Source organism: Harpia harpyja, chromosome 16 (assembly GCF_026419915.1).
Source record: "Harpia harpyja isolate bHarHar1 chromosome 16, bHarHar1 primary haplotype, whole genome shotgun sequence".
Lineage (NCBI taxonomy): Eukaryota > Metazoa > Chordata > Aves > Accipitriformes > Accipitridae > Harpia > Harpia harpyja.
The window spans coordinates 28,379,170-28,401,731 of record NC_068955.1 but is presented as its reverse complement, the minus strand read 5'-3'; the positions used below and the strand labels follow the sequence as shown (position 1 = coordinate 28,401,731).

General features: G+C 38.8%; 1 long non-coding RNA gene across 1 annotated transcript in view; it reads right to left on the bottom strand.

Annotated features, from left to right (window-relative positions):
- The window catches only part of LOC128152819 (uncharacterized), a 35,296-nt gene extending 21,560 nt beyond the window's left edge, over positions 1-13,736 (bottom strand). Inside the window, exons 1-2 of the long non-coding RNA XR_008238767.1 lie at positions 10,011-13,736; positions 9,328-9,451 (exon numbers count right to left, since the gene is read on the bottom strand). This is a non-coding gene — a long non-coding RNA (uncharacterized LOC128152819). The remainder of the gene's footprint in view (positions 1-9,327; positions 9,452-10,010) is intronic.
- Positions 13,737-22,562: the final 8,826 nt, after the last annotated feature.

Sequence of the window (22,562 nt, the reverse complement as noted above, 5' to 3'; positions counted from 1 at the left end):
CTCTGCTTTTGTTCTGTATAGTTTCCTATATTAATTATCTTAAGGTAAAATTCAAAAAAAAAAGCAAGATCCATGTACATGAGGCAGATGAAATACAATGCTTTTGTTTTTGAACACTTTTCATTTAAGTCTATCTTTTAAATAGGCCTTTCAAGCTGTCCAGGGTTACATGATATACGTGAAGGAAACTGAGATGTTCACTGAGAAAAAGGGTAAAGAGTGGGGTGAGCAGAATCAGCCTAAAGAATCTACTGTTCTCATGGAGAAAGAAAAAAAAAAAAAAGACACCAAATTACTCTATTACAATGAAAAAAGCTTCAAGATTTCTCTCTATAAAATAAGGAGAGATTGTTGCCATGGTACCAGCAAAATTTCTCCTTCACTTATATGCACACACATGAACCTTTCCTGACAGAATAAAATTATGAATGTGCAAGGTAAAATATTTTCTATTACACTTCTTCACAGTATTTTAAATAGATATTTGCATTATATTTAGATGAAATCATACAGGTAATCATCTCTTACAGATCTCTTCCAAAGCAAAGCAACAAACATTGTATTGACATCAAAATGCACATCCTCAGAAGGCACTAGGTAACTCAAGGCACGTAGAAGGCTATATACTGACTTCTGAGCTATTCTCCAGCAAAGCCAGATTTCTCAGGAACTGGAAACACTCTTAACCTGGACAAAGTCATACTCAACAAACATGCAACTGGCTTAAAGTTTTTATCTGGGATGACTGAATGACTCGGAGTCATGTTCCTGGGGCTCTGTTCCTCATGTTCTTACTGTTATTATTACTCTGTGGCCTAAAACAGTATAATCTTATGTTCCAGTCTATTTGTCTTTATAACACATACGACACTTTGTGCCAATTTCCCCAAGTGCTCTGAGCACTTAACAGGAAAACTTTGATTCAAGAGTTCTTAGACACACAATCAGATAGCTATTCAGTGGCCTAACGTGAAAAGGCACTGCTTGATTTTCATTGCACTTTCAATAGGTAGGTGTCCATTTCATGCACAAAGATTTCACATCAATCTTTAATGTCAGTACAAGCATTGATTTTATATGATGATATTATACCATCTTGCACCTACAATTGGTCCTTGCAGATATAGTAAATTCAATGACAGACATTTTGAAGGCAAGAGGGACCACCTACTAGCACTCAAATAATCTATGTTCTTGCATAACACATGACATATAACTATCCCTTATGCTAATTTCTAGATAAGGAAGAAATGCGTATTTTCAAAAAGATCACTGATTTACTGAAGATCGCAAACCACTAGAAAAATCACCAGTCTTTGAATAAGGTCTTACAATAGCTTTTTTAAGTCTATAAACTCATTTACAAATGGGAGCATAATTTCCACCCGAATTTTGTCTGATATCAACCCCTAGCCATTAGATTATGCTGCACTTGCAATCACCTAAAGTCTTTCCCCACGTAATACACAGATATGATCAAGCCACCTTTTAAAGTTCTCTTTGACGGATTGTGCTTTTTAAGGTTTCACTGAAGCAACTTTTGCGTCCTTCTGGACAACAAAACTGGACGTGATTGCCCAACAGTAATTTCACTAATGCCATACACACAGGTGATATCATTTCCTAATTCCCAAGGCAAAGTTCCTTCCTCATGAACCCTCTCAACATGTGTGTTCTTCACAGCCAGAGCTTTGCACAGGGAGCTTGTGGTTGGTTGATTACCCAGTGTGACCAGAAAGTCTTTTCCAGAGGCAATACTGTCTTGAGCACAGTCCCTCAGTCTGAGAATTTGACCTACATTCACTGTTCCTAGATGCATAATATTGCATTTGGTTGAAGCTGGACATATTTGAATAGCAAAGCAAGCTATTCAGATCATGCTGTATGGTTGTCTTGTCCCTGAGTGGACACAATTTGCAACTTTTCATTCCCTCTGCAGGATCTGTAGTTTTTTTCTGTAAAGGAGAGACTTCATCCTCCAGTGCGCTCTACTTTGCACTTTTCATACCAGCGTGACACTCTTAGAAAAAGTAATGAGAGGGAAGAAAAACTGCAACTTCATACAGTCATATATTTAACCTTTTGTTTTGTCAGTTACCAATCCACGCCGCACCATTTCATCTCCCCGGTGCTAAAGCCACCCACTTTGGATGGCTGAACCATGCCGCACGCAGATCTAGAACATACATTCACTGCAGCACCCCATCGCTTTTCCCTTCTCTCTTTCAGTAAGCAAGCAACAGTGAAAACAGGTGCAGTATTGTGCTTTGCTGCTTTCTTTCTAACACGCTGCGTGCTACAGACTGACAAGAAAGATTACAAATAGAACAGAGCCTCTTCCTCATTACAGTGATTTTAATGAGAATGATAAATGGGTTCAAATAAAACCATTCAGGCTCCAGTGATAAGATCACTATCTCTTCCAGTGCTGTATCTAACCCAATTTCATGATGTCATTATCTTCCCTGAAATGTAATGGAATTTATGGCAATTTAAATGATCAATCTTCGTGTATTTTCTATGTGCTGTGATTTCTCTGGCACAGGAAATCCCCCCTCACTTGATCTTCATTATGACTATACTTTCAGGTATTTCTGCTCACAAATGATAAAATAGCTAGCTACAGATTAACACATCCATTGATCTGTGCACGCATAAGACATTTGCCTCTTGGTTGTTGTTTACTCCTAAAAGGTCAGAGATCTTCTGTTATGACTTGTACTGAGATGAATAATGTAATTAAACAACACCCGGGAGAGAGGGCAATAAAAAATGCCTGAAGAACAAACTCATTTGTTTTTCAGATTTTTGGTTGTTTTTTTTTTTTTTTTAAAAAGGCTGCCAAACTTTAAGGTGGCTGCCAAAGACTACCTCAGAAGGAGTACAGCAGTCATCAACACAAAGCTTACAAGTGAAAAATAGATAAATAATCCTGAAACTTTGTCATGAAAATTTTTCTATCAGAAGGTTAGAGACAACTGGAAGCTCACTAGTTACATTATGAGCACAGAGAAGACATAAGTCAAGGTGAAAGAATAGCAGGCTAAAACTTGAGCGATGACAAGGTCAAGGCAAGGATTTTTGCCACACTAAAATTAAAAGCTATTGTTCCCTTTCATCAGTCTCCTGGAAACTGTGTTGCTTTATGTTTTTCCTGGTCCCACGTAAGAAAACAGAAGTAGAGTAGATCTGCAAGACTATGTTGTCACCTTCTAACAACCAGAGGATTCATACAGGTTTGTGAATTCCCAAGATTATCAACTGTTTTGATATATCTGCTGTTTTCACTCATAGTTCCTTGTGCAAATGCTTATCTGAGAACATATAAAGAGTCTGAAAAGTCACAAAATACATATTCTTTTTCATGCCTTTTTTGGGGAGCCTGATTAACTATTCTTTCTGAAAGAGGGATATGCAACACTGCTGCCAGAATACTGTTTCACTGAGGGTTCTGTACAATATCCTTGCAGTCTTGGTAAATGCCAGAAACTGTTCCAAAAGTAAACAAAGCCTTACATATTTTCATTGAAACTAGCAATGAATAAGTGGTAGTGCCATCAACAGTCACCTCAGTATTTCACCTACTATGTTCCATGTCATTGCTAAACCCTAGCAAAGAGCTGGAATGTCTCTTTTTCCCTCTCCTCCTCTCTTCCTGTGCCTGATTTTCTTCAGGCTTACACTTTTCTGCTGAAAACCTAACTGGTTTAAGGTGATGGCAAGTATATTGTTTCATGTTCTATACAAGAAAAACTAGAGGAGAAGCTAAACCTTTCTAGACTTAACATCTTATCCACTGCTGTCTATTAGTAGAGACAATGAGACTCAATAACACAGTTTGTCCCTTTAGTCCTGTGTTCTTACGGCTCTCAAACCTTAACTGTTGGGTCTTATGTGCTAGTAAAGTTTTCCAGCAATACAACAGCTCTGTGTACCTAATACTTGATATGAATTTTGGGCATAGTACATTTTGTTCTTCTCCCCTCTTTTTCCTTTTAGGTTTGTCAGTCCCGCTGGCCAAAACACACAGAAAGATAGATAGTTAGCACATGTCCATTTTCTCTGACCTTGTGGGCTAAATTCTAGTTGAGTTTTTATGGAAAAATAAGCCTGAACGTTTATCGCAATATTTACCCAGCCCTTTGTTCTCTGCAGAATGAAGAAGTCTGTATTGCGCATTGATATTTGGATGAGATTCCCCCCTGCTGACTTATCTAAATATAAAATAAGACAACAAACAACAAAAACCTTCTGATTTGAGCCCCCATTAAGTACGAGGTTTTCAAAGGCACTCCCTTTAAGTCAAAAACGTCACAGCCTTTTCTATTAGGGCTGAAATTATGGAATGAAAATATCTCCTCTGCGCTCCAGGAAGGCCGTCAACCAACTCTTCATTCCAGAGATGGCTAATAATTACTGCATGTATCCCATGTATGCATGAAAGTGCTTCAGGATGAAAAGTGCTATATAAGTGTAAGCTGCTATTAATTATGGCACTCGAAGGAACATTCAGATAGCTTAGTTTTTCAAACCAAACCTACATTAACATTGCTACATGTTCTAAATTTCATTTTCTCCACACCTTCTAATTTGCCGCTCTGTCAACAAAGAAATATAAATTCACTATTTCAACACACCTCTAAACCTAGATATACTCTCCCTGCTGATTACACTCCAACAATTGACTAATATATATTATTCCTAGAGCTCAGCTGAGGCTGATGTGAGGCAAAGATTCGGAAAGGAAGATGAGAAAAAATGAGTTTGTTTTATAAGTACATATAAATATATATATTTTACAACATGGGAGCAACAGTAATGAGCAGGGAGATCAAGAGTGAACCTGTTACACACAGATTTTCCTCAGGTTTCCAAGGGATTATGTTAAAATGTAGCAATTAAAAGGGAGGCAGTAGATGATAAGGATTATAAACAAATTTGGTTTTCTGGAACATCTTCAAGCCAGTGTTCTCAAATAATTTCATTAAAGAACCAAATTTTATATAGCATAACATAAGTTTACTAAGGGATTAAAAGATATTTTCACCCGTCACCAGGATGACTACCTGGTGTTTAACAAGCTGTTAAACATGGTACATAAACTCTTATTGACAGCCGCACAATAAAGAAAATTGAGAGGTCAATATTCAGAAAAGATAAAGGCAAGAATTCATTAAAAGGATTGAGTTGGCCCAGACAGTAGCCCTAACATCCCTAGTGCTGCAGTACATGCCATGGGACTTTTACCCAAAAGTAGTATTAGACTTTCTGAATGCAGGAGGCTATACAACTGTTAATTTCTGTGATTTTCTGTTAGTTTCTAGTGATTTTGACTCCCAGATGTCAGTAATCTCATCATTTGATGGTCTGCATCTGTCTTCAGCATTGCAAGTTCTCTCTTTGCATGCAACCCGTATCACTCTTGTCAAGATTAGCTTGCTGGAATATATTCAGTATGGGACTATCCTTTAAACACCGTATAGATAAATCGGAATAACTCAATTTGTTAACTTGAGCATCTTGCCAGAACCATGTGACTCCTCTAAACTTTTATATGACCTACAGTCACACCAAGATGTACATCTTGCATGCCAAATATCCATTTGCTGGGAAACCTGCTCAATCTGGACCTTTCATGTCACAAACAGTGGGCTGCTGGCAGAATGCTTTCTACAAGGTCTTGTTCCATTTTTGATCTGGGCCAAGTGGAAATTATATCGGGTTAGAAGGCTTTCAGAGTGAATAGACATTTTTTCACATGCTGAGACAAGAGGCAATTCTTTGTATGGTTCAATGATTGATTACATTAATGCTTCAGAGATTTAAACTGCATTGTTACCGTGCATCACGGTATTAGGAACCCAGGCTGAGAAGATTGTCTTTTACCTATAGATAGGATCCACTTGCCCCCTAAGAAACTGTTTCACCCAATGTCCATCTCAGAGAGATAAGAAAGAGAGAAGGAAAGCATCACCTATTGAATTAATAGTCATTATCCAGCCACTGGTAGTTCCTGCTGTCATCACTCTGAATAAGGAAGCAATTTGGTTTTCTCATGTAGAACAATATGATAGGCTTCCAAAAGAAGGCACTATGGTCAAAGTCTCTATTGACAATAACAGTAACTCTTCCACATCAAATGCTGGGGAAGATGCCCTCAGTATGCAAACCCCCTAGATTTATATGTCTGTTTTAAAGGACAAACAAATACCCCTATGAACATAACAAAACGAATGAATGAGCAGTCACAGGCTACCTGTAAAATTATCTATAGAACTGCAAGTGTCAAAACACAGTATCCCACATGATGCCTCCTTACTAGGTAATAGTAGGACATTGGGATTCCCCACCTCTGATCCTTAAAAAAATAACATAGTAAGGGCTGTGTTAGAGGAATCTGGGGTTGTGCTTTCATGAAGTGGGTACGAAGGTGAGTGTAAAATGCTCTGACAACAGAAAAGCATGCAGAGATACACTGAAGAACTGCTGGGAGAGCACGGGGGGACTGCAGAGGGTCAAAAGTGCCAACATTGATTCCCTCTTGTGTAGACTACCTTCAGGAAAGTAGACCCTAAATGAACCATCCCAAGAACAGCCCACTTTCATCTCAGAGTCTTTTGTCTGGGAACAAAAGGAAATATAGGCAGTTTGGACTATAAGCGAACTGGGATCCACATTATTGATACCAGAAGTACTCAAAATCTGTAACTGCGCAGGATCGGTAAGAACATTGGGCTTTCCCAGCACAAAGAAAAGGACTAGAGGTGGGTAGGATGGACCACCACTGAGCACCTCTAGACTTCTCTTTGAAGAGTTACTGTTTCTTTGAAATGGAAAGGATCACCTTTCCTCTTTTGCACTTCTCTTTGGGGAGGCAACTCATGCAACTGCAAGGTTTCCTTCCTGATACACAGCCAGACAACACAAGAGCAAAGAATGGAAAAGCATTTCATATGTCATACCAGTTCAGTGGAATCTCATTATCTTGCTTGGTGTAGCTGCTATGGTGACTTAACTGTTTGCTGTGTTTTCATCAACTGCCTTACAAATTACACTTTGGTTTTAGACTGATGGATACTTCATTGTAAGAAAGAAAGTAATTTAGAAGTAGAGATTTGAAACCAAATGTTGACAGTACCATTCAGGTCAAACTTCGGGACCAAACCCTGTACGGCAGAGTCACAACTCTGCTTCACTGTTCTCTCCCCACAAGTCACGCCTGCCCAAGCCCCATCCTGCCTCTGACAGTGCCTGCCTGCTATTTAAGCATGCAGCATCAGAATTGCAGGGCACAGAGGAAAAGAACAAAACAAAAAAGCCGTCATACGTGCTTTACCAAATGCCTAATCTAAGGGGTTTTTAAATTTTTGTCCTCTAATATTTTCCAAATTAACCTGAAGCAAATGAAAAATGGATATTACTTATTGACCTCCAAATTATCTTATTTTGAATTAATACAAGATGCAGAGACAAGATTATTGACTCATAATTATTTCTTAATGGGATGAAAAAGAGTGGATTTCTCAAAGTATAAACCAAGGTTCAGAAAATTCCTTCCCTGAACACTTCTGTTAAGAATAAATTATATCTCTTCGGGTTTATGTGCGGCAAAAGAAAGAATTTATTACTATTGTCAATTGTCATTCATCCAGAACTACTTACAAGTACAATTCATTTCGCAGCCCAAACTAGCAGAACTTTTAATTCACTGGGTAGCGGTCTATACTTTTACAGCTACAGAACACATTTCATTTCTTCCTTTTTGGCCAATATTGATAAAGTCCAAAAATTGCCTTGTTATCTGTGTTAATCTACTCTCACACAAAATTACCATTTAGACATCTACAACTTTCTCTAGATAAAAAGCTTGTGCAATTCAGGATGTTGTCTGCCCCTCTCGAAAGTCAGAGGACGTGGTGTTCTCCTTCAGTCTAAATACCATGGATGATTCAGATTCAGTTCTGATTAGAGCTGTGGATTGGAAGCTGCAGATAAAGACTAAGAGATGGAGTTTTACTATGTGCATAGTTTGGGTGGGCCCAGCTGTCTTAAATAACTTAGCAAAAGTCTAACGGTGAGTCAGGAGCACCTGTAGTTCAGAACTCCCACAAAAACAGTTTTGTACTACAGTTGTTAAGCAAGTTTTGCCTAAAGCTGAACTATTCCACCCAAAGCGGTGACTTTTTGTTTTTCTACCAGTAACTGCTGCATTAAAGGGTATAAATTTCATCATACCAGCATTCCCTGCTTTAATTTGCACAGGATTAGTTTGTTTTTTCTTCTTAAACTCTCTAAGATTTTATGGGACTTTAATGAGTAACTAAAAAGGATCCAGTCTTGTTAAGCCTCTGACAGATGTTCTTTAATAATATCATCATTCTTGGTCTTTTCAGAGACTAGACAATTGGGATTATATTTTGTGGTCTGGTATGCAGGCTTTATTAGAATTTAACTATTTCATTAGCTTGCCTTATGAAGATGCTGCGTTGATGGCTGCTATTCCAACTTAATTGTTGCTGATTATATTTTTCATTTTTACAAGTGTAGCCATGTATCTGTATCTGTATACACTGCATGTATCCAGTATATCAACTGTGTTTACTTTTTAAGGAGATAACAATGCTTACCAGTATCACTCAGTAGGTTTCTATTTGGTACACTTTGGTAACATAATGCCCTTCCTTTGGATGTATCAATTACTTTCACCTCTTCTTCCTTTACACTAGCATACTGTTGCCTGTTCAGAAACAGGAATAATTTCCTTTTCTGATAGCACAAGCATCGCATTCAGTTGTTTCTCACAAAAATATGTCTATAAGTTCGGGGAGGAAGCAGACACACAGGATAAGAGAAACATGATAAAGCCAAGTATGCCAAGGTGGCAAAGATGAAAAGACATGTAGCCAGATATCCTACTCTACTGTTTTTACCAGAACCCTAAATTTCTTTTCCCAAGAAAAAACCCCAATGTTTTTGAGATTGCTTAAAGAAAATGAAGACAACGTAAATATCTATTGTTCTTCCTTCCTGACAGAGCAACTAAACATTCTAGCCACACTTAGGGTATCTCATGTAAATCACACAGCCCTCCAAATGGGACAGAAAATTGATCCTTGATCTTCAGCCAAAAAACTCGCTTCAGATATTAGCACCAGCTATCTATGTATTGACTTTATCAGCGCCTACAACTAACAGCATTACGGAATATTTCCACATAACTTATCTGTGGTAGGTAGAATCATAGAATCATAGAATCATTTAGAGTAAGGATACCTACTAGAAAAATGTTCTATAATGCTATTACCATAAGTAGCCCAAGTTGCTTACCTATCTCCACAGATTCCTCAGCAATTGCCTGGTACAAGTCTCTTTCTGGAAGCATCCTTGCACTAACAGCACAAACTTCTCACAGCTTTCCTTCTCAGCAGACCCACTGTTTTTTTCATTCCTTCTGAAGAGTGAAAAACAAATTCTCTGATGATATTTAAGAGGGGTATTTTGAAAAATTATTCTGTCTTATTTAACTTAATAAAGTTAAAAGAGCCATAAACCGATAATTAGCTATAAACATGGCTCATTTAGCATATTTTTGTTTTACTAGTATAGCAGGGTGCATAGGGAGAGGGGTGCATCGCTGTATGTATGTATTTAAGCTCAGTGCTAACTCTCCAGCCTACTTTTGCAATAATCATGGCTGACTCCAAGCTATTCCTTATGAGGTTCACCTGGAGGATACTTCCTATCCCAGAATCCAATCAGATTTTCTCATGAATCAAAGTCCTTGAGAGCTGAATGTTTCCTGTTTCCTAATCACATCTGTGAATGCTGCATTAAGAAATCTTGGCCAGCTTTAACCATTTCTCCTTTTGAAGTGGACTGAAAACATTATATTTAACCATGTATTTTTTACAAGACTTAAAATCCATTTAATGGAAAGAGGGAATAAGTTTTCTGTTTCTCTCTCTTCTCCATGTTGTGCGAGGTGGTCATATAGCCATGTCTTTACCTACCTCAGTCAGCAGCGCTTTTTTGTCCTCTGAAGTGCTATCTATTTCCTATTTCTATATTTTGCTGCCAACTTGTATTTTCTTTCCTTTCTCCTCCCCAGGTTTCTTCAATAGAGATAAAGGAGAAGAGGGTCAAAGCTCAGCATAAGGCTATGTCTGCATTTACACGTCGTGCAACACAACAGGAACATATCTGTAGAGCAAAACGATTCTCGCTGGAGAACTATCCAACTATACATCCACACTATACAAGTTTCAAGAGTTTTATTTCAGCAGAACTCTAACCTGAATACCCATTAATGACTACAGTACGTCAGGTGCAATTCCTGAATACACCTACTACTTTAATTTCATCGGAAAGGGAACCAGCCTGTGTGTGCAGAGATTACCCCATGATACAAAACACAGCATGGTAAAAGGAGGGATTATTGGGGGATTTGCTTTAAAAACAGACTTCTGAGTTAAGTTGTTCATGTAGACATCCCTTAAGTCACTGAATCCAAAGTAATTCAAATACTAAAGTTACAATTTTCATACAGGCAAATTCATCAAAAACCACACTTAAAGTATGCTGGACCTCAGTTATTGAATAATAAGATAAAGCATTTATCCAGGAGACCTGAGTACACTTACCACTTCAACAGGAGGGACTTCAGTCAATATCTTACTGCCACACAGAGTACATAATCACGGGCTAATGCAATAAGAAGGAAAAAAGCATACTTGCTCCCTTCCGTAGAAGATGATCTACGGTGAAGCTATAAATTCAAGCTTCACAGGACCAAAACAAATGTAGAAGACAGGTCAGTCAGCTAGGAAGAAAATCAAAAGGCTTGCATTTTGTTCTCACAATTGTTTGTGTATTTTAAATTGCCCAGTCACCGGCTAAAGAAAACAGAAACCATACCGTGAGCAAGCTTCAAATTCAGGTAAAGCATACAATTCCCCGTCTGACAGAAAGTAGTAAATTGTATGTCAATCTTGAAGCAAGCCTTGTACCTGAAGGACACTTCTGCATGCCACTCAGAGCCTTAGAATTGGGGAACCTCTGCACCTTGCTTTTGGACCACAGCAGAGCAAGGCAGGCGTTCCTCTCTCTGACTTCTGCCAACATGTTAGTGTTTATGTTCAAAAACCTCAAGAATGCTACACTTCAGAAAGTAGGTATTTCTAGGGTTTTAAGGGTACTGGAAAATGCTTCCTAGCCCCGGGCATCTACATCCCATCTGTGTCCTACAGACAAAAAAAGAGGTATTGTTGGCTTCTCCTCTGTGACATTTTTGGGGTGATCTGCACTTGCTTAATTCAACAACTTGCTGAGCTCAGCAGGGAAGTAAGGACCGAGTGATTAGTATCATCCTTTACATTTTTCCCTCCTCCCCGTTTTTCTTCCTTACACTGAGAAGCCATCAGTTTCTCACATTCTTTGCTTTCAGCTTTCGTTACAGCTAAAAGGCTCTGTGGCTCAAGAGAAGGCTTATTATGTCTGTCTTATTCTGAGTCTTAATGGTGAAAAGTAAATTGCAGAAAAGCGAGCAAAAAAAGAGAGGTCTTGATATTAGCTTTAATTGTAAAAGAACTAACTCTTCTACTAATGGAGCTTATTAATTAGCAAGGGATCCTTAAAAACATGAGGAAGTAAAAGTTTTATGAATACTCTTTTTAACGGCAAATATTTTTCTTCAGGGTAAAATGCTGGACTGCAGCGTTTCATTCCTGTATGAAATCAGAATTTCATACAGTAAAACAAACACAAATATGAACTTAGAAGGAATTCATTGTCAGGCGTATTTGAAAAGGATTGTGGGCACCCAGGGAATGTTTCTATTTGCTGGTTTAAAAGCCCTTTTAATCTGCATCCAATTTCCTCCTAAATCTTAAAGCATTTCAGCGCAGTCTTTTCACACAATGTCGAGCGTGATGCATGCCTTGCACATAATTTTACCCTGGCTCAGGCTTTGAACCAGCTGCTAGTGGTAATGGAATGTGGAGCTGTCATGTGTTCGGCTATTTCAAATTCGAACTAGGAGATGAGAGACTGAAAATAGTTACTCTTTTGACTCTCTGTGTTCTGTGTCAATGGAGTTTGAGTTTCTCCTTTAATATTGGAGAAAATCCTGTGAAGTATCACCATCTGCCTTGTCTTCATACTCTCCCTTGGACACCCCCAGTTGGCTACTGTCAGAGATAAGATGCTGCACTGGATGGATCTGACAATGGCTGCGGTTATGGGTTTTATGCTTTTCCAAAATTTTAGTAGATCATAACTACCTCACATTGTCACATTCACCCTTAAATTATACCTTTGTTTGATTTCAGTAGAAAGGCCAAAGCCTGATATTCTTCCCACGGTAAGCAATGTAATTGGTCATCTTGCCTTCAGTGAATGTTGCATTAGGTTTTAATGCAGAAAATTGTACAATGAAGAAAGAACCTAGTTTTCTCCTTCTCCAAGGGTGTCTTTTGGATCAGATTCAGGTTTTTCAGAGTACAATAATCTCCTTCTGTTTTCAGCTACCCAAGAGGAACAGAATAATACTGGTGCTAGTCATATGAGCAACGACTCCTCATGTACTAACATCATTCCTGAGAGGCTGGCATAGAGATCAGCACATAGCTTCTGTCAGCTGTACTACCGTAAGACATGGGCAGCCAAAAAAACCTGCAGGAATATATACTTTGTGTAAGAAGAAAACATCATTAATCAAACCTTATCCCCAGGTCTATGTGCAGAAATTATATTGCTATCAGTGAGACTTACACATATAGATCCAAGGGCAGAATAAAGCTGCTAGACATTTCACTGTAGAGCTGTAATTCACATTGTTTTTCTCAAAATAATTTTAGATTAACATATTGTAAAACTGTGTAGTGAGTACGGTAAATTCTACTTTCCAGCTGGAGCAATTCCAGATTAAGATGCTTCCTGATGAAGACAGAAGCTAGTTCTGCAGTCAATGAAACTATGACACGATGTTGAAATATCAATCCAGAGTCTTTTGGGCAGCACGCAAAAGAAATGCAATGGGTTATTTACTTGTGTTCAATATTCTTTTGTTATGGAGGTCATTTTGTATTTCTTTCCAATTAGAGGGAAAGGTTCACACAAAGTCCAATCTGTGTTTAAATTACATTATCTACATGTTCACAGGCTTTTTTTGCCATTTATGTTGTTAACTGCAGGTGTCAAAGATCCAAGGCTCTGGCATTCATCATGAGTCAGCACACAAAGAGACTAGTTTCTGAACTCAGCTGTACAGTACAAATACAAAGTCATACTATTACCTATCTCAAAACCAAAACTTTCCCGTAATAAAGAAGCAACAGCCTTTGTTCACTGGTCTTTGCCAAAATCTCTTAATCTAGCATTCAGAATTATGAGCTGGCAGAAAATAGAATAACTCCAGTGGTGTACACAAAATATCAGCTGGGGCTTAGGGCAAATCTTGGTCCTAATGAAGTTAATGGCAGAATTCCCACTGATTGCAATGAGACCTGACACAGAATGTGACAACTGCACGTAAACCACAGCAGACTGGTAACAGCCTTTCAGCTCATTGTACTTCCTTGGAAACACGCAGAGGCTTTCACAAGTCCTTTTGTCCACTCCAGCAACTCAAAGGAGATTTAAAATTATCTCGAGGCTACTGTGGAGCAGTGCAGATACAACTGATTTTTAGTTCTCTGCCGTATAAGAAAAATAAAAAGGAAGTGATGTTTCAGGACTCTCTCAGATGAATAGTTCATGAACTTTCTAGACAATTAAAATTCTAAAAATTACTAGCCAGGCCAAAATCTGTTCAATTTAAAATGTTTTGAAATGCAGTTTAAAAATGAAGAAAAGCATTCTGATCATTCAGTTAAACAAAAAAGGAATTTTGAATTTAAAATCTACTAAAATATTTTTTATGACAGCTTTGCATTTTTGACATGAGCTAACTGGAACAATGCTTATAAAAGTTGTTGAAACTTCATTTCCCCAAAAATAGTTTTGCTCAAAAAAATTGTAGCTCATTTTTTTGTAGATTTGACCTTTGGATAACAGGAGGCTGGCAGAATGGGTCACAAGCAGATTCTGGACTCCCTCCCAAAAGAAGTGGCTTGTGGTGATCTAAAAACATGTCAAGACAAAACAGAAGTGGGTTTAATAACCCTAGCTGACAGAATTGCTCCTCCTGTCATGCAGCGACTGTACCCTAAGCCGAAGGGCAGTTCAGGACTCCTGGGACAAAACAGAGATTGAAAATGGATTTGCCTTCCACCAGGCTTTTTCAATCCTTACCCCTCTACTGCATTTCCATAGAGCAATGTTCAGAATTTCCTCCTCGTCCTTTGATTTTTCTGCTAGCAAAGTAGTTTAGTACTGCTACACTGAGTCCCACCACTCTGTAGGGTTACCTAATTATGCCTACAAAAAGTGAATTTTACCTTCTTTTCCTACTGTATCTTTGCCCTTATAGCCCGTATCACAGGTGTTTATTCAGTGAGAAGAATAAGGTCAGGGTCTTCTATTTTTCTTTGAAGAGCGTAACAAAAAGCTATCCTGTTTTTCCTTGATTTAATTACCAGTTCTGTGAGGAAAGCTCTCACACAGGTTCTGTTACTGTTATTTTGCTGCAGTTGCTACTTGGGGCCATTGTACTGCCTGTTTTGGATATGCCTCCAGGCAGTTTTAGCCTGCTGAGATCTTTTTTTGACACCCTGAGAACTACTGATGAGTTTTCGTACCCCTGCGGCAGTGCAACCTGTCTCCCTGGCAGCTAGAAATGACGCTGCACTTGTTGGACTGCTCTCCGGTATGGTTCGTGTATTCTTTTCTTGGCATATAATTTTCAACAGGTGTAACCATGCTCTAAGAGGCTCACGGTAGCAGCCTGTAATACAGTAATTGCTTAAAGGAGCTGCTCTTTTAGAAGAAATGACGCTTGCATTGTCATGCAGGCTGTTGATCATCGCCTGGCACCTCTGCCCTCAAGGCAAGAGTCCAAACAACTTGTGAGAAGGCACTTTGCCATCTCAGCAGATGGACATGAGCATAAGCAGCTTAGGGACTATGTCTGCGTATCAAACATAGGCATTGAGGGCATGATTCCTAGCCAAGAATGCTGCAACTGCTGTTTATCTTCTGCTTACCAACCAAGAGCTGTTTATCTTCTGCTTACCAACCAGGAGTTCAGGGAATATGTCATTGCTAATTAAGACCTGGGCTGGACTCAGTTTCAAAAGTATAAAATACGACTGTGCAAAACAAGTGCCTGGCTTGAAGCGAGCAGCAAGCCCCAAGAGGGGCCGAGGGAGTTATCAGGATGCAGTCTGCACTGGGGCTGACCAAAATGTGGGAAACGATACATCAAAATGTTGCCATTTCATCAGATTCAGGAAAAGAGTAAGGGAAGGGTGAACGGGGAAATAACTGTTAATATATGGGTGGATTTATATTTACTCAAAAGAAAAAGTAAAACTTGGCATAATAAAGGTATGTAGCTGAAACGGGAAAAAATTCAGGCCCAATATGAGAAAAAATCCTGATTATGAATTGCATGAATTTACAGAATAATCTCAGAAAGGAAGGCTTAGAGGCATTTTTGTTTGGCAATTGTAATACCTGAAAGAAAAAACTTCTTCAAAATAAGAAGACAATACTGTATTTACTGTGAGAAAACCCAGATGACCTAAGGGATCTTTTCCTCTCTCAGTTCCATGAGTCAGATAAGATTACGTTACGTGAGGTACAGTGGTACTACAAGTCCTATAATGCCTTTGAAAGCCTGAACTAGAATTAAGTGGTTCAGAGGCCTTGTCCGTGTACAGAAAAGAAATGAAGCAGAGGATCGGGCAATATATTATTTAAACCATGATGTGACATGCTTCTGCTCATTGGAGACAACTGCATTATCACATGACAGGATCACGGACATGCTGAAAATATATTGGAAATATGTTAAAACTGGATTTTGATCTTGCCACCGTTATCTGAGTTTCAGGCCAAATATTCATGAAGTATCATAAAATCTGCTGCCCTCTTTTACAATTTTGGTATCAAAAATGGTTAGTAATTAGGCTAAGAAAAGAGGTCAAGCATTTGCTTTTCTGATAAAAAAGAAATTATAAATAGATAGAAGGAAAGCAAGTGAATAAAAATGCAAAACTAAAACCGAAAGGGATTCACTGCATGACACTGTACTGAAAACTTGAAATACAGCACCCTAAAAGGAAAAGCTGGCCCAAAAGGTAAAAAGCCTGACACAAAAAAATCGTGAACCAGGCACAGCAGATTTCAGAGCTGATGTTCTCTCATTCGGGTCATTATCCACACACTATGAGTAATAGGACCATGTATTTTACATTATTTTATTTCATGTATTCTTATTTACACCCATGAAGCGATCTTCATCAAGCCAATTTTGAAAGAAATTACGCCTCTGTGGAACCTGGGATACAAGAAACTCAAGTGTTCCTCAAATCTTTACAAATACATATATTCGGACAAAAAAGTTTCTATAGATTGTGTTTCTTTTGCCATGCACTGATACGAAGAAGTTAGAAATGTCTAGCCTCCTTTCCCACTGTCCTTCCTCTTTCCTGACCTCCAATATAAGAGCAAGAGCCTACAAAGGAGCAAACCTGAAGGACAAGCACAGCTCACACAAACAGATGCAGCATGTTCCAACACCCATCTCTAATGATACGACTAGATAAATTATATCACTTCAGACTGTTCTCCAGCCCTATGCAAAAAGACAGATGGGATTCGATTATCATCACCGAAATGTCTTTCCACAGTTCTACCAGCTTTCAAAAACAGTGTAGTCCTGACAGCTACTTTCATTATCACCACACTTGTATCTGTATCAATATTTGAATTTATATATTTACACTTCTGTCAGAGGACCTTCATATATAAGAAGAAAATTTATGAGAAAATATCTTTGTTAGTATCACAAAAATGTTGCAAAGCCATCACGTCCCCTTGCATTGTTTCATGCGATAATGCAAATACTTGGGGATACAAAGTAAATTAGAAGAAATCTGCAGTTTTGCCCTTGTCTGTTACCATGCACTTTTTCCCATCGTAACTATTTAAAGTCTAAATCAAAGCACAGTGAAGTTAGAATTTGCTCAATGAAATAACCTTTTATTTATCACACTTCAAGTCTCTCAGTTTTCATTTGAATGTCCTGATGACCTACACAGTCACACATGAATGTCAGTTGAACTATTCAACTCATTTTTTCAGACTGCTCATATTGCCTTGCAGTGGAGCCAGAGCCCCCCAACACACCAACGAAGTCAGTTAAATGGATATTCTTTGCTTATTTACAAGGTGTAGGTCAGCTATCATGTTGAAGATGACGTGTGAGCCTTATCCTCTCTGCTAGCTGGCAGAATATCTAATTTTGGGAGGGCTGGTTTGGAAAAAATGTAGAAAAAGATTGCTCTCCATCACCAATCACAAGTACAGGGTACCGTGACTGGGTTTTGTAAGGCTGGGGGATGAGCACTGGGCAGTGCCTGAAGAGTTTTAGGGAAAACAAAAACCTGAAGAAAGTAACCAGTAGTTGAACAGCAACCAGCACTACATAGCACACAGACAATGAAAATGCGTGCTGCTGAAGTACTGCTGTTTTCTTCTGGTTTACCTTTAGCTTTTTTCTCCTCTTCCACGATATCAAAGCCAAGGCTAACAAGGAGAGTAAGCACCTGCAAGTCAGGCATTCCACAGTCAAACTTGCACTTCCAAGTGTACAGCTCTCCGAAGATCTCCAGATACCTGCCCGAGGTGCCACTGCTCCACAAGAAGTGCACAAGGAGGGTGAAGTACCTCAAAATGGGCATCCAAAGATGCTTAAAATGCATATATGGTACTAAAGCTAGACACTAGCATTATGGTTGTTCTAAAGGTAATTCAGTCCTTCTTGTCTCCAGCTTCAGGTTTTCTGCATCCGCTCTCTCACAAATTCACACACTTCCCTTCTGAGGCTTGCTCTAGCTATTCACCTCATCTTCCATTTCACCAGCCCTCCTCTACCATAACCATCCAGCCTGCCTATTTCTATCCTGCATAAAAATTCTTGCACGCCCAAGCTCCAGCAAAAGAGGTCTTGCACACCAGCTCTCATCTGGGACTTTTATTGCCTACCCGGAGATCAAGAGAGCTAAACTCCTGCCAAGCTTGCTCTAAAGAGGACTTGTATGGCCTCCCATCCCTAACCTCAGGCCTCGTGTCCTCATTCACAAAGAGATTTCTTGGAAAATTGCCTTGTTCTTGTGTAGATTGTTCTCTCGCAGTCCAGCTTCATTGCTAACCTGACCTCGCCGGGCAAGCAGAGATCTGCCAGCGATGGTGGTGCAGCCAGTGCCCAACCAGTCACCGACCATACTCACCCAGCTGCTGCCACAAGGACAGGGCACGCCGGAGCCTTGGGTCGTCCTCATGCCACCTTCCTCCAGAATGATTAGCCCACAGTAACTACTCTACACTTTTCACATGGTTACCAGGGAGAAGGACAGAGGCAAAAGGGAAAGGTAGAGTCAATGATCTTTCCTTGGGCCTCCTCACACTCCTGAGACATGTATTTCAAGAATTCATTCTGTGCCATGGGGGAAGGCGGGGGTGGAGGGGCTTTTTGAAAGCAGCTGTTTTAGGAAACACTAAGTACAAGGATGCATTTGAAATGTGACCCTGACCTACTCTGTGCTTCACATTTTGCAGGAAAATGCTTTTATCTACTGCAGATCCACAGCTTTTAGCCCTTTCCTGAAAGAAGGGGTCTGTGACCTGTCTTTGAAATAGCTAAGCAGGGACTATTCCTTTCCTTTTAAAACACAGTTGAAAGAGGAGATGATGAAACAGCATTGAATAAAATATGAATCCTTGGAGCAGAACTCAAGCTATCCATCTATCATGTGGTGCCCTACCCATGAAGCTATGCTCATACTCCTGTTACCTTACTGGCCCAGTGAATCTTGAGTTCATTTCTATACAACAATTCAGATTCAACAGGATGGCTGAAGAGCACTGCCCACGTATATACCCCACTAACCACAGGCACCTAAACTAGGCAAGAAAATGGGGCATGTGGGTCTCAACTCTTTAAGACGGGAAGGAAAGGCGATCATAATTCTTTTGCAATTACAGGCTAGTACATGTAAGCAAAACGGTAGGGTGAGGCTATCTTCCTTCTAAAGGAAAATGACATCTCCTACTGCACTTTGTCCAGTCTTTCCAGTTCATAAGGCACTTAACTAGGTGGAATCCCTTTTGAGATTTAATCACAGGATTATCTAATTACTGGATCTTGAATGTGAAGCCCGTCAAACACAAGTTATGATTTCATTGTTATTTTAGCTTGATATCTGGACAAGGCTGAGTAAATCTGAACTCTGGCAGAAGAGGGAAAAGAAACATACTGAAGTATAATCGGTTGCAGCTACTCTCCAAAAGCCAACAGCAGTCAAAGGGTGGGCATCCAGATTGTGACACACAGAAGGAAAAGCATGAGTTCATGGCATATTTAAGCTCACAGAAAAAGAGAGAACTGAAAAAGGGAAGATATATAATAAAAATGTCATGAGCAGTACAACTTTTTAGGTTTCTTATTAAGTAAGTGTGGTCCAGCAAAGCAAGTACAATCTGAAGTGCGGGTTCACTAGTTAATAAGTTAAGTAAATTCTTGGTTCAAAATTCCACTGGGAACAATAGTCATTAGGCACTGTCACCTACTGTAGATGGTTATGAAGGATCTTAATAGAGGAAGAAGCTATTAAACATTTCATCTTAATAATACCAATCTGCTGTCTCATGGTCTACAAAAAGAGACACGAGAATTTTCCATGATAAATTTATCTCATAGAAGAGGAAGAACTGCTCCTTGCTGCAGATTTTTGGCTGAATATTTTTCCACTTGTCTTTTTTGCCATTTCACTCCATACGGTCTGGGAGCATTTGCTGCCAGAGAGGAAAAATATATTATTTACTGAACCAAACCAACCATTCATGTAGTTTTATGCCCTGTCCTTGGTGGTGGTCAATATGAGTTACCTGACACAGAATAGGACGGAAGAGGTACAAGAAATTCTAACTAAAAATTCTGAATAACAGGCTCAATAAGCAAATTCTGGATTAAGCTCAGGATGAATACGTCCTGAAACATAATGATTTATCATCATTTCAGTATTGTATCCCATTAATATTTGTCGGTTCTTTCCAATTTTAGTTCTGATAGTTTGATAATACTGAAACCATTTCAACTCATATATTCATAAACAATATTTCACTCCTATACTGCATTCTCCTAGTTCACCAGCACATGAGTTAAACCAATTGAGAAACAGGCTGCTTTCCATCTGCTACCAACAAATGTGATCTAATACTTTAATTATATTAAAACTCTATCTTTGAAGAATTTTTAATAAAGTGCTAGAGAAGCATTACCACCAGTTTTTCCAGTTAAACTTATTTTGGCTCACAGTCTGGTCTCATATCCCAAACGACCCTAACTACAGTCTGCATTTGAAGAGCAAGCCATTAGCTTTCTGTTTAACAGCTGTCTGTCTGCTTTGGTTTAGATTCCCAAAGTCAGGTGCAAATCCCTTATGTTGCCTCCCCTCTTCTTGACTGCTCTGCTCAGATAAATTTCCCCATGCCCAGCACCTCTGTTAAGTTTCCTAAACCAGAAATGAAGCATGGATTTGTAGCATAAGCAGTAGGTCTTCATACTGGTTAGCCCAACGCAGGCAGTCACGCAAATGTTTTTTGCATCCTGTTCAACATTAGTGCGTGGGAGAACTGATTTCTTGCCACACTTACTCCCATTCTTCTGGAATTGTGAAAGATCAGTGGCCTTGATTAGGTATTTTGTCAAATAGGTTTTGATGAGATGCGTAGCTGGAAGGTTATTTGACTAGTTCTGCATCTGTGCTCTCCAGCAGAAACAGCTCATCAGCTTAGCTCATATATTGCAGCAGAAAGAGCAGGATGAAATGTCATGAGGCAGTATTGGATTATATGTGAGGTTTCCTGACCTAATTCACTCTCATTTTTCCTTCTTCCCCCTGTCCTCCCTCCCCAGTGCAGTATGCTTCAGTAAACCTAATATCTGACTTTCATAACTATTTTGAAAAATATAAATACCTCTTCTGGGAAGCACTATGAAAAGTCACTGCATCACAAGCCTTACAAAGAGATGCTGAAAAAAACCTTTCATTAAAAGTGCATTAGGTGCTAAATGAATCTACAAAACCATACTCAAGAGACCCATATATTGCCTGTATGGGGAATAAGATATATAAAGTTTGTGGCTGGCAATCTGTTATTTAAATGGAACATTAATGTAATAGAAAGTATCTGCTTGTATCAGCAAGACTACCACCACAAACTTTACAGAGTAATCTCTTGCTGTTAATAGCATTTCACAGGAATCACCGCAGACAGCACAGAAAACATATCCACTGTAGCAATATACAGCAATATCCAGTGGATAGTCCTTTCTCTTCAATGTATTTAATGCAAAATTAGAGAGAGCATTATTTAAAAAGGTCAGCACTTGAATTTGATGCTGGATCTCAGATCCCCAAATTATGAGGGTAGGGTACCAATCAGATCCAGATTTTCCATTTTACCTACAAAGATTTGAGAACACACCAACACTGAAATCTGGTACTAGGTATATAAAGAAGGAAGAAATGTTCTCAGGCGTGCAGTGTGGTTTCTCCCCCTTATGTTAATGATATGAAACTTAAGTTATACTTAATGGATTCAGATGTGTAAATTCAATTGAAGTTTCCGAGCCAAATCCTTAACTGAAGTAACTCGGATATAGTTCAGACTTAAATAACACCAAACTAACAGTATGAACTACCAGGGAGTAAAAACAATCACAGTAAGAAGGAACAAATTACTTAACTATGTCATTTCACTAACTAAATAAAATAGCAGGTTTCAGTAATTTTTAGCAATAGCAAGGATTCAAGCAGCAGTTACCAAGATGCTTCCGAAAAAAAATACATTTGTTATTCCCTTGATGTCTGAAATAATTGAAGATTTTTTATCTTGATGATTTGTTTCATCTTCTATCACTGCAATACCCAACCAGAAAAACATGTGATGTTGGGCTTCATTTAGACTTCATCAATGAATGGTGGATAGGGGCTTTTCTGACCACCCTGAAGTTGGAATTCCGTTCTATTTTTCCTGTCTCCATACTCCAGTACAAGTCTGTGGACACTTCACACTTAAAAACCACTGTGATTCATAACACAGACATTCCCCCTCCTTTCTCACCAATAGGACGTAAACGATACATTCTGAGCATGTTCAAGCCAATGAAAAAGAGGAGAGGAACTCTCCATAAAGGAATTAGAATATTTATTTAGGTACTTAGGTACATAGTCTCTTTATTTGCTTAAATAGCAGCAGAAAAAAATATATTTTTAATACAGCAAGTATATTTTATATATTTATAAGTTTATATATCTTTAACTATAAATATATTTTAATATAATAAGTACCTAAATAATATTTATTTAGGTACTTAGAATATTTATTTAGGTATT